The sequence below is a fragment of the Lycium barbarum genome, chromosome 12 (genome assembly GCF_019175385.1).
Source record: "Lycium barbarum isolate Lr01 chromosome 12, ASM1917538v2, whole genome shotgun sequence".
Classification (NCBI taxonomy): domain Eukaryota; kingdom Viridiplantae; phylum Streptophyta; class Magnoliopsida; order Solanales; family Solanaceae; genus Lycium; species Lycium barbarum.
This window is the reverse complement of record NC_083348.1, coordinates 10,399,649-10,417,324: the sequence shown is the minus strand read 5'-3', so window position 1 is coordinate 10,417,324 and position 17,676 is coordinate 10,399,649.

Here is a 17,676-nt window from a genome sequence, read left to right as displayed (position 1 = left end):
AATCTTGAGTGGAAATACTTCTCTTGAACCAAACCCTAGTTCTCCTCCAATGGAATTTCTTGTGATCCTCTAACCCTTAGAAGCTTTCTAACACATAAACACTTGATTCTAGTCTTCGATCTTTGTATTCTCTTGGACTTGAGTGGAATATTCTTAGAGAAGGGTTTTTGAGTTCTCAACACTTATAGAAGATGAAAAATGAAGTAAAAGAACCAAAGGCATCTATTTATACAAACACTAAAAATCATCCCGTCGGGTAATATACGGACACTTATACGGTCCGTATAATATTGTACGGCCCGTATAAGTGGCCGTGGTTCACCAACCAGAAAATCATCTCCTTGCTAGGAGTTATACGGACCGTATAAGTGGTCGTATAACTCCACTTCTCTGAAATGGTTTCCGTCGTTTCGTTCAATCTCCAATCCTTATGGAACCTTCTTAACACTTATATAATACTTCATTAATCGTACAATAGGCTCTATAGTAGCCCTTCAAAACATCACCACATAAACATTAGCTCAATCATAGCGGACCCTTTCCGAACACGACTTGCGTTTCGCTCCATTCAACAAACTAAATCTCACATATTCATAGAACTTCGAAATCTTATTGTATGCACCTCAAGCTATCTAATCATTCACTTAACCCCATAGGGATTTCATAATCACCTTAAGCTCACATTAGTCTATCCACAAGGCAACATATACGGAATTTCCGAGGTGTAACATTCTTCCCCCCTTAAGAACATTCGTCCTCGAATGTTAAGTCCTCGGGGATTCTATAAAAATTTCGCCAGAGTTTCCCCTGTAATATGACACTACCATCCTGTCACAACAGCCCATAATAACAATGCCTCACAGGGCCATAACATAATAGCAATAGATTTTGGTCACACACGACCCAAATGCATAAAAAGAAAACATACATATCTTATGATCTTGATGTCTCATCTTGGATTTTCTTCTAGGGGCTGAAATAAGCTGAAATAAGTGCGGGTATTGGTTTTCATAATTTCTTCCGCTTCCCATGTCATTTCTTCTCGGTTATTGTTTCTCCATAAAACCTTAACTGAGGCTACTTCTTTGTTTCTAAGCCTCCGTACTTGCCTATCTAATATGGCAATGGGTACCTCTTCATAAGTCAACTTTTCTGTCACTTGAACATCATTTACTGGCACGATCCTAGTAGGATCTCCGACACATTTACGAAGCATCGAGACATGGAAAACTGGGTGAACTGACTCTAAATCAGGAGGTAGATCTAATTCATAGGCCACTTAGCCTACTTTGCGCACAATCTCATAAGGCCCAATGTACCGGGGACTAAGCTTCCCTTTTTTGCCAAATCTCATTACACCCTTCATCGGTGACACTTTTAAGAATACCCAATCTTTCACTTGGAACTCTAAGTCCCTTCGACGATTATCCGCATAGGACTTTTGACGACTTTGGGCTGCTAATAACCGATCTTGTATGAGCTTAACTTTCTCTATGGCTTGCTGGACCAAGTCTGGCCCTATCAATTTAGTCTCTCCTACCTCGAACCACCCAATTGGGGATCTACACTTTCGCCCATATAAAGCCTCATATGGTGTCATTTGGATGCTAGAATGATAACTATTGTTATAAGAAAATTCAATGAGGGGTAAGTGATCATCCCAATTACCTCCAAAATCTATCATACATGCCCGTAACATATCCTCAAGAGTCTGAATGGTATGTTCAGCTTGTCCGTCAGTCTGCGGGTGAAATGTCGTGCTAAGGCTCACTTGAGTCCCCAAAACCTCTTGGAAGGACTTCCAAAAATTAGCTGTAAACTGAGTTTCTCTATCAGAGATAATAGATACTGCAACACCATGGAGTCGCACTATCTCTTTAACATAAAGCTTTGCATAATCTTCTGCCACATATGTAGTTCTGACTGGTAAGAAATAAGCTGACTTCGTGAGTCTATCCATAATCACCCATATAGAATCATACTTACGTCGAGAACGAGGCAAGCCTATAAGGAAGTCCATGTTAATTACTTCCCACTTCCAAGTTGGAATTTCTATAGCTTGTAACAATCCGCCCGACTTTTGGTGCTCGATTTTCACTTGTTGACAGTTGGGACATTGAGCTACGAATTCCGCTATATCTTTCTTTATCCCATTCCACCAATATATATGTTTAAGATCATGGTACATTTTCGTTGCTCCAAGGTGGATAGAATAACGGGGGCAATGGGCTTCTCTCAATATTTGGTGGCATAATCCTGCCACATCAGGAACACATAATCTGCCTCGGCATCGGAGAACTCCGTCTCCTACAATCTCAAATGATGACTCCTCCTTCTGAGAGAGTATATCTCTGCAATGCATTAGCATGGGATCTTCGTTTTGTCGCTCTTTCACTTCCACTACTAGCGACGAGACTGTTGAATTCTGAATGGTAGTTCCCGTGCTACCTGAGTCCACTACTCGAACTCCTAGGCTAGCTAACTGTTGGAGCTCACGGGTCATTTCTCTTTTCTCTGGTCGTACATCATACAAACTTCCCATGGATCTACGGCTAAGAGCATCAGCCACAACATTTGCCTTTCCGGGGTGATATAGGATATCAACATCATAATCTTTTAGCAATTCCAACCATCGTCGTTGCCGCAAATTCAACTCTTTCTGCTTGAAGATATACTGAAGGCTCTTATGATCTGTATAAATATCCGCATGGACACAATATAAATAATGTCTCCACATCTTTAATGTATGAATCACTGCAGCCAATTCTAGATCATGGGTTGGATAATTTTTCTCATGTTTTCGTAATTGCCTTGAAGCATACACACACAATCACCTTACCATGTTGCATCAACACACAGCCTAGCCCAACACCTGAAGCATCGCAATAAACAACATAACCTTCCAATCCCTCTGAAAGTGTCAGGACTGGAGCAGAAGTCAATCTATGTTTTAGCTCTTGGAAACTATGTTCACAAGCATCTGTCCATTGAAACTTTGCTGATTTCTGGGTCAGCTTTGTGAGTGGTGCAGAAATAGAAGAAAAACCTTCAACAAATCTCTTATAATAACCTGCTAAGGCCAAAAGCTACGAACCTCCGTAGGAGTTGTGGGCCTTGGCCAAGTCTTCACGGCCTCAATCTTTCGGCTATCTACCCGAATACCATTGGCTGCAATAATGTGCCCCAAAAATGTCACTGAGTTCAACAAAAACTCACACTTAGAAAATTTGGCAAACAACTCTCGAGTTTGAAGAACTCTAAGGACAGTACGCAAATGATCCACATGTTCTGCCTCGGATCTAGAATACACCAAGATATCGTCGATGAATACAATCACAAATAGGTCGAGGAAGGGCCTGAACACATTGTTTATCAAAACCATAAATACTGCCGGTGTATTAGTTAGCCCAAATGACATTACCCGGAACTCAAAATGGCCATATCTTGTTCTGAAGGTTGTCTTAGGGATATATTTCTCCCTAACTCTCACTTGATGATACCCGGACCTCAAATCTGTCTTTGAAAACCATTTGGCACCTTGTAATTGATCAAACAAGTCATCAATCCTCGGAAGAGGATATTTGTTCTTAATCGTCACCTTATTCAATTGCCGATAGTCAATGCACATTCACAAGGAGTCATCTTTCTTTCGGACAAACAATACGGGTGCTCTCCACGGGGATGAACTAGGCCTAATAAATCATTTCTCAAGAAAGTCTTTCAATTGCTCCTTCAACTCTTTCAATTCTGCGGGAGCCATTCTATAAGGAGGAATAGATACAGGCTTGGCGTCTGGCAACACATCAATAGCAAAATCAATCTCCCGCTCGGGAGGGATGCCTGGAAGCTCTTCCAGGAACACATCCGGAAACTTATTCACTACGGGAACTGACTGAAGAGTCGGCGGTTCAGCTCCTACATCTTGAACCCGCACTAGATGATAAATGCAACCTTTTGTGATCATTTTCCTTGCCTTTAGATAGGAAATAACCTACCTTTTGGTGACGCAGTATTCCCTTTCCATTCTAAAATTAGTTCTCCCAGAAATTGGAAACGAACCATTTTGATTCTACAATCAACATTGGCATAGCAAGAAGCCAACCAATCCATGCCCATAATAACATCAAAACCCACCATTTTTAACTCATGCAAGTCAATCATAGTACGATAGTCACAAATCACAACTATGCAGTTTCTATATACTCGGCTAGCTATTACCGATTCACCAACAAGTGTGGACACCTTAAAAGGTTTGATCGACTCCGGTTTGACTCTAAACCGACCCACTATATACGGAGTAACATATGACAATGTGGAGCCCGGATCTATCAAAGCATATACATCATGAGAAAATACCGATAATATACCTGTGACAACGTCAGGAGAAGACTCAAGATGTTGGCGTCCAGCCAAAGCATAAATACGGTGCTGAGGACCGCTAGAACTGGGGACTCTCCCTCTGCCACTACCATGGACGACTGGAACATGTGAACCTGGCCCTATAGGGCGTACAGATGATGAAGATCCGGCTACCGACCCTAAAGGCTAGGTCCTACCTCTACCGCCAACTGAGGGGAAATCACGCATAACATGGCCTGGTCGACCACATGAATAGAAAACCTCTGAACCCAATCGGCACTGACCCCAATGTAACTTCCCACACTGGGAACATCGTGGCACGGGTGGCCTCGCCTAACCCGAATCACCTCTGAACTGCGAATCAGAAAAACTCTGACTCGGCCCGGAATGAGTAGATCTATCAAATCTCTGGCCTGAAAACCGCGGAGGCGTACTAGTCATAGAATTGCCTGAATGCCTCGAAAACTGCTATCTGTTCCCGCCTCTAAACTCACTCATCGGACCCGAAGATTTAGCCCTCTTGCTATGTCCCCTATCATGCTCACGCTCACTCCTTTGTTGTCGTAAGCTTTCTTCTAAATTTTGAGCATGGGCTTGAATGTGTGAAATGTCCATATTGTCCTGAAGGGACGCAGTCAAGCACCTATCCATCAAATGTGGCCCTAGGCCTTTCATAAATCGGTGCACTCGGTCACCCATATCCGCTACCATGGCCGAAGCATACCTAGCCAAAGAATTGAAGCGGAGACTATACTCTAAAGCACTCATGCTTCCTTGCCTCAAATTCAAGAACTTATCGGCTCTAGCTCGCCGAACCTCTAGAGGCAAATAATGTCGGAGGAAGGCATCCACAAATTCTTGCCATACCGGGGGAGGCGCATTGGCTCCTCGTGAAGCCATCCAAATGGTGTACCAATAGATCGCGACATCCCTCAATCTATAGGATGCTAACTCCACCGATTCGGTGTCCGAAGCATGTATCAACCGAAGCGTCCTCAACATTCCATCAATAAAATTCTGAGGGTCCTCATCCGGCTTTGATCCAAAGAATTCCGGAGGGTTCAAGCTAATGAAATCACAGGCCCTTGCACTAACCGCCCTATTACCTTGCCCTGTACTTTGCCGCTGAGTCTGGGCAACAACTAATTGAGTAAGCAAATGAATGGCCTCTTTTACATCTTGGCCTGAAGCATCCGGTGGAGGAGCCGGAGGTGCTGGAGCTGGAGCTGGGGCTGAGGCTCCCTCACGCTCCTCAGAAACAGGCACTGACTGGGAGGAATGAGATTGAGCCACATTCTGGGACTCACTTTCCTCTACAACTGTTGGCGGTGGTCTTTCAGCCAGCTTTTCTGCCACTGTCTTGCCCTTTTGGGCTACCGTAGCCTTTCTCTTTACAGGCATCTCTGAAATACATAATACACGGTTAAGGAAAAAGAAGTTCTTATGTCATAGCTCTATCGCACGATCTTATGAAGAAAGAAGGTTATTCATTCCTAAAATGCCCGCAACCTCTTGTTTATAAGTGTGGCGCGCAACACACCCATAACCAAGACTCTACTGGACACGGCTCGTAGACACACCCTAGGACAGAACTGCTCAGATAGCACTTTTTTCACGACCCAACCGGAGGGCCGCGACAGGCACCCGGTGCAATCCCACCCGGGCACCTCTTATCATACTTTCACATTTACATCTAGGTGAGCCACATAACCAAATCATACTTTCTATCCATCGATCATACTAATCCCATTGGACAACAATACATTTATATCATCATTAACAACTATGCCTATATCAATGTACATAAGCCGACGAGGCTAACAAAATGACATCCAAAATGTAGGCCGACAAGGCCAAATACATCTAACCATATACACATGTCTACGAGCCTCTAAGGAGAGTATGTCATATCATATAGGAGGGACAGGACCCCGCCACGCCCATAAATATGTACACAAAAGAATAAGTACCAAAAGCTGTAGCTCCGAATGAAATGGAGCTCCGCTATGTAGTCCCTGAGTAATAAAGCTATGGATCAAGTCTGTCTCCCTGGCCACCTGCGGGCATGACGTAGCGTCCACAAAAAAAAGGACGTTAGTACGAAGAATGTACTGAGTATGTAAAGCATGATCAACATCATTATGAAAGCATAATAGACAACATAAGAAATAGCATAGGATGGGAGATGGTAGAATCATCGTCATAAACACTTACTCGCTTTTCATAGGGACTTTCCATTTCTAATGCTTGATTGTGTACATACATCCATATCCGTATCCGTATTCATATCCGTACTCATTTACATTTCGTATCCATAATCATATTCGTATTCATATTCATATTCATATTCATATACATATTCATATACATATCATTTACATAGCATACCCGACCACGAAGGTTCGGTGTTTCGCGTACCCGACCATGGCTAAGCTCGGTGATCATACATACCTGGCCCTATCAAGGCTCAGGGTTACACATACCTGGCCCTACCAAGGCTCAGGGTGATCTGTACCCAACTGCAGAGGTGCGCGCGCGTTACATAAATATATATATACATATATTCTACCCGGCTATTATAAGCTCGGGGTACCATAATAGTCATACATAGACACATGTACATAAAATCTCATAAGCATCTTCAACATCATTACTATCGTCGTTCATTACATCTATATAGGATTACTCGTCATATGAGGAATCTAGTACAATCGTAACATATCGAGAATCATGAGCTTAGTAGCTTTTGAAGATAGAATCATTTGGAGGACATCATAGGCTCATAGAAGAATAGATATTTGGCCAAGGAACCATGCCTTATGAAAGAAGGGTTAGCCTTACATACCTTTCCGTTCAACTATTCTATCACTTGCACGTTCTCCTTCAATGTTCACGTTTCTACCTTCATTAGAGTTATACTATCATTAGAAAATCGATAGCTAGCATACATGACTAAAGCTAGAGAAAAATGGACAGCATCTCCTTTATTTATACGACTTCCTCCATATCATATATCAACTCCCAAACATCAATAATACATTCACAACATCATAACAATAGTCTTTATTCTCCTACATTATCCATATTTCTCAATTCACTTCAAGTCATCCATAGTCATAGCACATTATTACCTTCACTCATATACAATGTTTATCTCATGTTCTCAATATCATTTATAACATAACCATAATCACAACACGTTAAGAATCATAACTCAATCCAAGCTATTACTCAAAAATGACACTATTCTCATATTTATGACCCATTTTCTATATCCATCTACAATCCAAGTGTTTCAACTTTCAAATACCTTAAACAACATGGAAATACCATAAAACTTACCTTAGATGGTGTGGGAATGAATCTTGAGTGGAAATACTTCTCTTGAACCAAACCCTAGTTCTCCTCCAATGGAATTTCTTGTGGTCCTCTAACCCTTAGAAGCTTTCTAACACATAAACACTTGATTATAGTCTTCGATCTTTGTATTCTCTTGGACTTGAGTAGAATATTCTTAGAGAAGGGTTTTTGAGCTCTCAACACTTATAGAAGATGAAAAATGAAGTAAAAGAACCCAAGGCATATATTTATACAAACACTAAAAATCAGCTCGTCGGGTACTATACGGACACTTATACGGTCCGTATAATATTGTACGGTCCGTATAAGTGGCCGTGGTTCACCAACCAGAAAATCATCTCCTTGCTAGGAGTTATACGGACCGTATAAGTGGTCATATAACTCCACTTCTCTGAAATGGTTTCCGTCGTTTCGTTCAATCTCCAATCCTTATGGAACCTTCTTAACACTTGTTAATACTTCATTAACCATACAACAGGCTCTATAGTAGCCCTTCAAAACATCACCACATAAACATTAGCTCAATCATAGCGGAACCTTTCCGAACACGACTTGCATTTCGCTTCCTTGAACAAACAATATCTCACATATTCATAGAACTTCGAAATCTTATTGTATGCACCTCAAGCTATCTAATCCTTCACTTAACCCCGTAGGGATTTCATAATCACCTTAAGCTCACATTAACCTATCCACAAGGCAACACATACGAAATTTTCGAGGTGTAACACTACAGACCCTGTCTAGTAGAGTCTTGTTTATCGGTGTGTTGTGCACCACATCTATAAACAGGAAGCTACAGGACATTTAGGATGTCATCTTTCTTTCTGATCATAGATCGTGCACTAGAGCCAATGATAGGAATGCTCGTTCTTGGTACGATTTTTGTTAAATTGCAGGATTGTATTTGAGAAGAGGACAAGTTCAGTTAATGGGAGCGTAAGTGAGGCTCCGAAGGGGGGCATGAGACCCGTATCACCCGTCGACTCAGGATCAAGAATGTTAAGAAGTATAAGAAAAAGCATTAGCTATTCCATTAAGACGGACCCATCGGAGGATGTGGATCCAGTAGGAGGAGACCCGATTGAGAAATCATATGACAAAGACCCGTTTAAGGGTTCACGAGACTCCTGTGGACGAAGACGTAATTGAGGAAGTACAGATTTTGGCACATCTAGATTTTCCCTACGTTTCAGCATTATGTTAGGCCAGACTAGTAGACGGTGGGAAGACAAGGATGAAGAGCACACTTCACTCTATAGCCCACCAGATTAGGCTAAGGACCGATCGGCTACAGGTATACGAGTAATTTTCTATGTGTGTATGTAATTACTTCAGGATAATACTGAATAGTGACGAGCGGAAATCTAAAAGGGGATCAGTGACTTAAGTATTTGGAGGTAACTGCAATTAAAGTGTTGTCGCCACTATTGGGAATCTTGAAATCTAGGATGGAAGGTAGTCATATACACAGATGAAAGGTGAATATTGAGGATTGAAAAGGCCAAAATAGAATTTGCTTAATCGGAAGAGTAAGAGATCCTTTCTAATTCGGAGGGAGATGCATTACGAGAATGTTTTGAAATCTGTTAAAACTTCAACTTGCTCTAGGTTATGTGAGGAAGGTCACGCAGTAAGGTGTATGCGATTGTACCAGCACTAACGCACCGGATTTCACTAGAGTTTCAAGGTTAAGTGTGTTGTGGTGAGAGAAATACTAGGATGGGTGACCCCCTGGGAAGTATATAAAGAGTCCTACAAATTCAGGCATAAGAGACAGATGAGAAGCTAGAGTAGCCTAAGGGAAATTGGAGTATGCGGAGTGGTTAGAAACCCTAAAAGGTCGCGAAGGATGAGGCAGACTAGACCGGCAAAGAGAATAAAAGTGCATCACAGCTCTAGAATTAGGATGAGTTCGAATGGTATTGGGAAGTACTTTGTAAGCGAGGTGTTAGCAAACATATATATATGTATGTGTATGACATCCTATAGGTGGCTGCGCCAACCGATATGTGTGTCTCAGTAACCGACGTTGCTATATACTGAAGGCATTAATCGAACAGGGTAGTGAAGTTCAATTGACAAATGTTACAAGGTATGTTTATGTTATTTTCACTACAGGTTAGAGTTGGAAAGCCTTAATGCTATAGTATCAGAGAAAGGAAGAAAGCGGATATATGGAAAGTGAAGAGATTAGAATGTCTCGAGAAAAGGAATAAAAATAAGAAACGAGGGTGAGTGAAGCTTCCAAGAGGGACGACGAGTAAGGCAAGGGACTATTTGGATAAAATTCGAAGGTGGGCATGCGAAAGGAATAAAGAATGGTAGTGTGAAACAAAAGCTGAATGTGTGGGGTTAGAAACCAGACTTCGATAAGTGGGACTAAAGGATAGTAATCACATATAGGGATGTGAAGTAAGAGAGAGAATGATCAGGCCTTGCAACGATACTAAGAGATTTTCAGCTCTCGAGAGGTAAATGTGTAGTTATACTGACATGGTTACCTCGAAAATGGAGAAGCTTTCCTAAAAGATAATTTAATAATAGAACGGATTTGCACGTTTAAAGGAATATTTCACGAAATTCAGGGTCAATACTATGAAATAACAAGTGGAGAAGGGCGCTCGAGGAGGAAGGAACTCAAGGAAGGTTTGAGGAGGAAAGCAGGAAAGGTACACTAATAGGCTGGTGAGAAGGAGAGGAGAGAAGAAGAAGGGAAGAAAAGAAAAATTGAGTAATCACTAAGGACAAGCGAGAGGATAATGAGATAACAAAGCTAACCGGGAGGTAATACATCGATGACATGGGATGGGGATAAGGAACACCGAGATTTAATTATAAAGGAAATAGAAAGATGTATGGGAAATATTCGTGAGTATGGACTAGCCTTGGTGGCAGGAAGGAGAAGAAAGAAGAGAGTATATTTGCAAGGATTTCACGATACGAACAAGAAGTGGCAGAACACTGGAAGAACTACAACACATAGGCGGGACGCAAATAAGTAGTTAAGGAAAATTTCGGCTAAGTGAGCTAAGTGAATAAAAGGATTGGTGGTAGAAGTGGAAGAGTGTAGCACATTAACCCTCAATGATATATTGTAGATGTAGAGTGAAACTGAAAACTCAGAGTAAGAAGAATTTCAATGATAATAGTCGTGGAGGAAGACCAGGGATAAAAAGAGCAAAGTGTGACCAAACGCTCCGTAAAATGTTTTGATGGATTCCAATGTCCCCATTAACCCGTTGATTCGGGAAATGTTCAGTCATAAAAGGTAGAAGTAGAAAGGCCTTAAATAAGGCAGCGGGAATGGATTTGTAATGCGCAAGTGCTTCGTTTAAATGCAAAGCCCTCGATTAGCAGAAAGGAAAATAAGTCAACCTATACGATGAGAGAATTCTGGTATTATAAAAGCCCAAAGGAGTTGAAGGATCGTTAAGTTTGATCGATGACTACTGATATTCGGGAGTTACTATTGTATAAGAACACCTTTAAAAAGGGGGGAAGAGCAGATCTAGTCCTAAAATGAGGTATGGCATTGTTAAAATTCCAAAGAAAGAAAGAGGTTAGCTTAAGGAGGCCAAAATTCGGGACGTAGTGGCATATCAAGAATGCATTAAGAGGGAGCAGGAATGAATTAAAGATAAGCATACCACAAAGCAGGTATGAAAAGGAATTAAAATGGATCAACAGAATACTTCATGCGGGAGTAAGATATGATATTTCTAGACAAGGGAAATTTACGCCGCACCTAAATAGGAAGCGACGTATCCTAAAGAGTAATAAAGAGAGTAAGAAAGCTCTGCAAGCTAACCACAAAGAGAATGACGAAATGGATAATGGGTATAAAGGACACCTTCGGTTACAACGGAATAAAATCTTAATATTAAAGTAAAAATATGAGAATCTTAACAAAGGGAGTAACGATAAGCGGTGTGACGATCTCTAAAAAGAGGAAGAACGATGTGGGTGCAAATAGAAAGGCAGCAGCATCACCAGAAATTAGAAAGTATATTACGGGTCACTAACTATACTGAGCATAGGAGTATGTATTATAGAATTATATGAACCATCAGCGTAAGGTTATGCCCTGCAAATGGGAATGGACACACCGGAAAGCCAACAAGGAATGACAGCTAACTAAGTGATCACTGGAATAAGGAAGTCAAGGGTAAGTATACCATACCGATGTTGAAAAAGAACCTGTGGTAAAGTGAGAATTGCCCTAACTTCATAATCAAGTTATATTGCAAGTTTGAGGCAAAGGAATTAAAGGAAAAGTTTTGACAAGAACTCGAAGATATTATGAGCTATAGACCAGTTCGAACTATGATTATTGGTTCATCGCAATATAGAATCCTGCTACGAGGAATAATAGAGATGGTGATGGAACATTAGGAATGTGCGTATTTAAGAAATCATATTGAGGATATGGATATAACCTATCATGGAATGGAATTAAGACGGATGGTTGAAGAAATGTAACCGTTAAGAGTAAGGATTTGTCAGTAGCAGAGTAACGCTGAACAAGCAACGGGACATTAGTATAAGAAAATTTATGATGAATCGGAAGGCTTGGCTAACGAATTTCGAGGGGATAATTTAGCACGTATCTAAGCTCAACAAGTACAAGTAGGGATAGCCAAGATAGCATCGGAGGAGTCAACATAAGAAAGTGTTGTATTTGAGCAAGGGAGTTATCCGTTAATAAATAAATGAGATACGAAGAGGAAGGACGCTCGCAAGACGGCGAGTAACCGTGGCATGGCTAGTTAAACCACAGGAATGGAGGTAGAATAAGAACGGAATACTAGTTGAATTCTGATCATATATATGAGGATTGAGAATTGTACGACTCACAAATGAATTTGATAAAGAGCTAAGAAAGAGCAGGACGAAACCGACCAAATTATAGTATAAGTATATGGTAATCGAACAAAAATTCAATGAGGATATTGAGGATCGGTGCACTACAACATTCAAGGATGAATGTTTTTAAGGAGGGAAGAATGTTAAACCCCGTATCTTCAAAGAAGCACTTACCAAATTTGAAACATAAGTACATTGAGTTATGGTTAAGCAAAATCACTTTGAAATGTAAGGAGCAAGCATTATTAAGTATATTTAATGAGTGAAGGACGTATATAAGGTATACTGGGAGGTTTTATAAGGAAATGAGTGGAAGAAAGGGAGTGATACGACTTTGGAGAAAGGATGGGTGAAGTTTTGTGTGAAAAGTTTGGCCCAACTTGGGGGACGAATATCTCTTAGCGTATGAAGTGTTTTTAAGTGAAACAAAAGTCTAAAATGAAGTTCGTCGAGTTTAGTTTCCAACGCAACAAACCTCTTGTCGATAGGACATCGGAGTAGAGAATTATGGATGTTATAAGTTCGGCTGACAAAGCAGAAACGCGTGCTACAGTACTGCTACAGGGGAGATGCTGCCCAAATTTCGGCAAATTTTAAGAGGATTTAATTTGGCTTAAGGCAAGCATATGATAATGAGCCTAACAATAGTATGAATGGCTTTATATGTAGATCATGGGACTACGAATGATATTATGTAGATTGCAAGACAGAAAGCAAGTTGGAAAAGTCGAGAAGTAAGCTTCCAGGTATGTTAAGGCTACTCCCTTTCTTTCTAAAGGCATGATTCTTTTTCCTATGAACGCATACATGGATTCTATAATATCCTTATTTCCAAAAAGCCCGAAGCTCATGAGTCTCAAAGTGCTTATGATGCTAAAGATGGATGTTTCTATGATGGTAACAATGACGATGATTCCATTTCTTAAGATTCCTACTAGTGAGACCTTTTTTACTATTCATACAAAGGTGTGCTATTCACGAAGATTATACTTGGGTTACCATAACCCTAGTGTAGCTCTCCTCTCTAGTTAAGAGCTAGTATAAGAATAGTTGAGTTATATGAGATGATTGAATGTCAAGAGGTATAATTAGTGGATATGTTGTTTATAGGCTATTATGTTGCCTTCGAGTTATCATTATATGTATACGCCTGGCCTACGGGTCATGGAGTTATCGCCTGGCCTACGGGTCATGGAGTTATCGCCTGGCCTACGGGTCATGGAGTTGTTGCCTGACCGACGGGTCACGAAGATGCGCATACCTGACCTATGGGTCATGGAGTTGATTATACCTGACCGACGGGTCACGGAGTTGATTATACCTGACCGACCGGTCACGGAGTTGTTTATACCTGACCTACGGGTCATGGAGTTGATTATACCTGGCCTATGAGTCACGGAGTTTTATTTATGGAGTTATGTTATCTATGCCTGACCTTCAAGTCACGAAGTTATATCTATAGAGTGATGTTATCTTGCCTCAGATGAGAGGCAACCCAGGTAGAGCACCTCCAGATGCTTTCTTAAAATATCCAGAGTATAGTTTGTTATTTCATTTCATTTGTTATCTTGCCTTACATATTCAGTACATTATTTGTACTGACGTCCCTTTGTCTGGGGGCGCTGCGGTCATGCCCGCAGGTTCAGGTAGCCGGACAGACGATTCAGCTCAGTAGGCCTTCCACTCAGCCGCAGTCAGTGCACTCCACTTGGTCCAGAGCCGCAGTCCTTTTGGTGGCATGCTATTTTGACATGCATATATGGGTGTGATGGTGCCTTGTCCTGTCCTATCTGCAGCTCATGTTCCCTAGAGGTCTATAGACAGTTGTATGTAGTTGGGATATTATGTAGTCATGTTGGCTCCCAGTTTTGTTGTTTAGCCTACATAGCAGCCTCGTCGGCTTGCTCAGTTGTGTATATATATTTTGGGTGTGTGTGTGCCCAGTTCAGACGAGACATACCACATTTGTTTATATATATCCAAATTACGACCTCGCCGACTGGTTGATATTGTCAGTGTGTAGGTAGTCCTTAGCAGAGTTTCAGATTTAGAGTGGCTCGTTCGGGGCCTAGTTTGGCATCAAGTGCCGGTCACGCCGCTCAAAATTTGAGGCGTGACACTCAAATGGGTTCAGTGGTTTTCTTATTAGAAAATAAAGTTGAGTGACTTTCTGAGCGACACATTAATAGTTGGGTAACTTTCTCGTTATAAAAACAAAGTTGAGTGACTTTCTGAGCGAAACATTAATAGTTGAGTAACTTTCTGGTAAGAAAAATAAAATTGAGTGACTTTCTGAGTGAACTATTCATAATTGAGTGACCATTTGAGATATTATTTCCAAATCAAAGTTTGGAAAGTTAAAAAATGTTAAAAACAAATTAGGATAAATGAAGTTATAGAAGGGGAAATAAATTGTGTGATAGTACTCTTAAAGAAAAGAGGTACAAAATGTCAGTGAAGTGTCACGGAATAGCATCAAAGAAAGTCAGCCAAATGGAGTAAAGTTTTTGATGAGTGACGTGAACAAGAAAAAGAAAAAAAAAACTCACGGAAGGTGTTTTGATACGTTAGTTTATTATTGGTAAAATTGACAAAATTTAGTACTGTAGTATTATTTCGACTCAATTAATATAGACTGCAGTGATCGACAAATTCTCGAATTTATCCGTAAAATCTATTTGGACCCTCTAACTGAGATCCCTACCATCTGAACCCTCCAAAACCACTTTTACTATGCCACTCGGACAAAAAATTAATATTCAGCCAAACATGAATAGTGTGTGCGTGCAATGCAATTCACACGCCAAAACAACCAATAAAACGGAAACACGTGGATTTTAACTTAAAAAAAAGAAAAATTACAAAAAAGAAAAATATTGTTTTCTTTCTTCCACGAACAGAAACCCACCCTCCTCTTCTCCTGCTCTCTTTCCCGACGAGGAGCTTCTAGCTTCGGTGAACCGAAGCAACCATTAAACCACCACGATGCCCACTGCTCACCCTTCTCCCTCCTTTCTCGGTTAACATTGAACTCTCAAAATCCCCGAAAAAGACGCCCTGTCGTGTTGATGCTTTTCTGGCGTTGCTCCGGCGAAAGCATTAAAACAAAACTCACAAAGCATTAAAACAAAACTCACTAATTAAGGACACAAAAGTAGTTTTGTGCTTTTTTGGCCTAAAAATAAGTGCTTAAAACACTTTGTATCTTTTCCAAAATCACATTTTAGCTTAAAAGCTATTTTGGCAAAAAAAAAAAAACGCTTAAAATAAGCCAATTCAAAAACCTTCTTAGTCCCAATATTAGCATATCGGGAATAATAAAAGAAATAGTTGACTAGTCTTTCTACCATAGATAGCGTCGTTTTCTTTCAAAAAATGATTGAAAAAAGAACCATGGTAACCATTCGAGCCAATGAAATTAATAATATTACTAGTGATCATGTTGTACCATATAATATATAAGTAAAGATAAATTTACAACTAAATGCTAGATCAGTTGAAATATATCAATTGATTCATAATCCATCATTAAATTTACCAGTAATGCTTAATTCGTCGGAAAATATTTAGTATCCATCATTAAATTTACCAAATGTTTCAGCATCAGTTGGTAATTTACCAACCAATTTGTCACACCCCGACTTTACTAGGGTGTGATGGGCACCCGACCCTTACTTAGGGCCGAGCGAACCCTCCGACTCCTATTACATACATAATCTTTTGAACCTCTAGATCAAGTATACATAATAAAGCTTACTGAAATATTCTTTTTGTTGCTTTCAAATCAAATAAAATATGTAACTATGTAAAACTTATATCATAATACAACTGACACATCGGCTGATGGGGCCGCTGACAGAACCGACACTCTATACCCACGACTATGTCTGCAAAGTCTCTAACTTCGAACAAACGGCATAGCACATATACTCTGACTCGGCAGCACTCCAGGACAAGTGGAGCCTACCAACTCCGCTGGAACATCTTCTATGCTAGCTTCAGCTCATCTGGGTGTACCTGCGCGGCATGAAACGCAGCCCCCAAAGAAGAGGGGTCAGTACGAGCAATGTACTGAGTATGTAAGGCATAATGATAACATAATAAAATGGACAGAACATGAACAACAATATAATAAGGAACATATGGACGGTATAAGAAAAGATATGACTGTAACTGCCTGCTCTCAAGGCGGAATCATGCATGCTTACTTTTACCTTTATACATATACATACATAACCTGTCTGAATCACTCTGAATCACATAACATCATTAGCCCGCGTCCGGGCCTCCCGCATCCGGGGTAATCATCTCATGCAGCCCACTAGTGGTGATCATGCCCGGCCAACTAGGCCCGGTGTATCCATATAGCAGCCCGCCTTAGCGGTGACATGCCCGGCCATCTAGGCGCGGTGTAATCATCCAATAGCTGCCCGCCTTAGCGGTGACATGCCCGACCATCTAGGCGCGGTGTAATCATCCAATAGCTGCCCGCCGTAGCGGTGACATGCCCGACCATCTAGGCACGGTGTAACTATCCATCATAAGCATGCATAAGAGCCCAACCAAAAGCTATACCTCTATCGGAGTGACGTAAGGTCGGAATCCTCCGATTACATTATGGAATAACCGTGGTCACTTTGTCTCACCTTGAAGGAACGATAATTATAAGGCGAGGCTATCAACGAAAGATAGCATTAAAGGAAAACATAAAATAAGATTATAAGCCTCATAAGACATTAATTCATATACTTTGGAGTCTTTAGAAAATCGAGTCGTAACAAGGAATAGAATTGGACTCAAGAACTAATTCATTATTCTTATTTTCATATTGAATCCTTAACTTAAGACTTTTAAGCATACCATCATTCTTGTCATAATCATTCTAAACATTTCCTTTCCTTGACTTCATCGTTAGCATTATAAAAGCACATTCATCATCGTAATCATAGAAGTTTACAAGTTCATACACCTTTACCTTGGAAAGATATAGACATTTTGGAAACCATTACGGCTATTAGGAAGGAAATCATGTCTTGGAACCCTAGACTTTTAACTTTTGAACACAAGAAAGATATGGATCATTTATAAAAT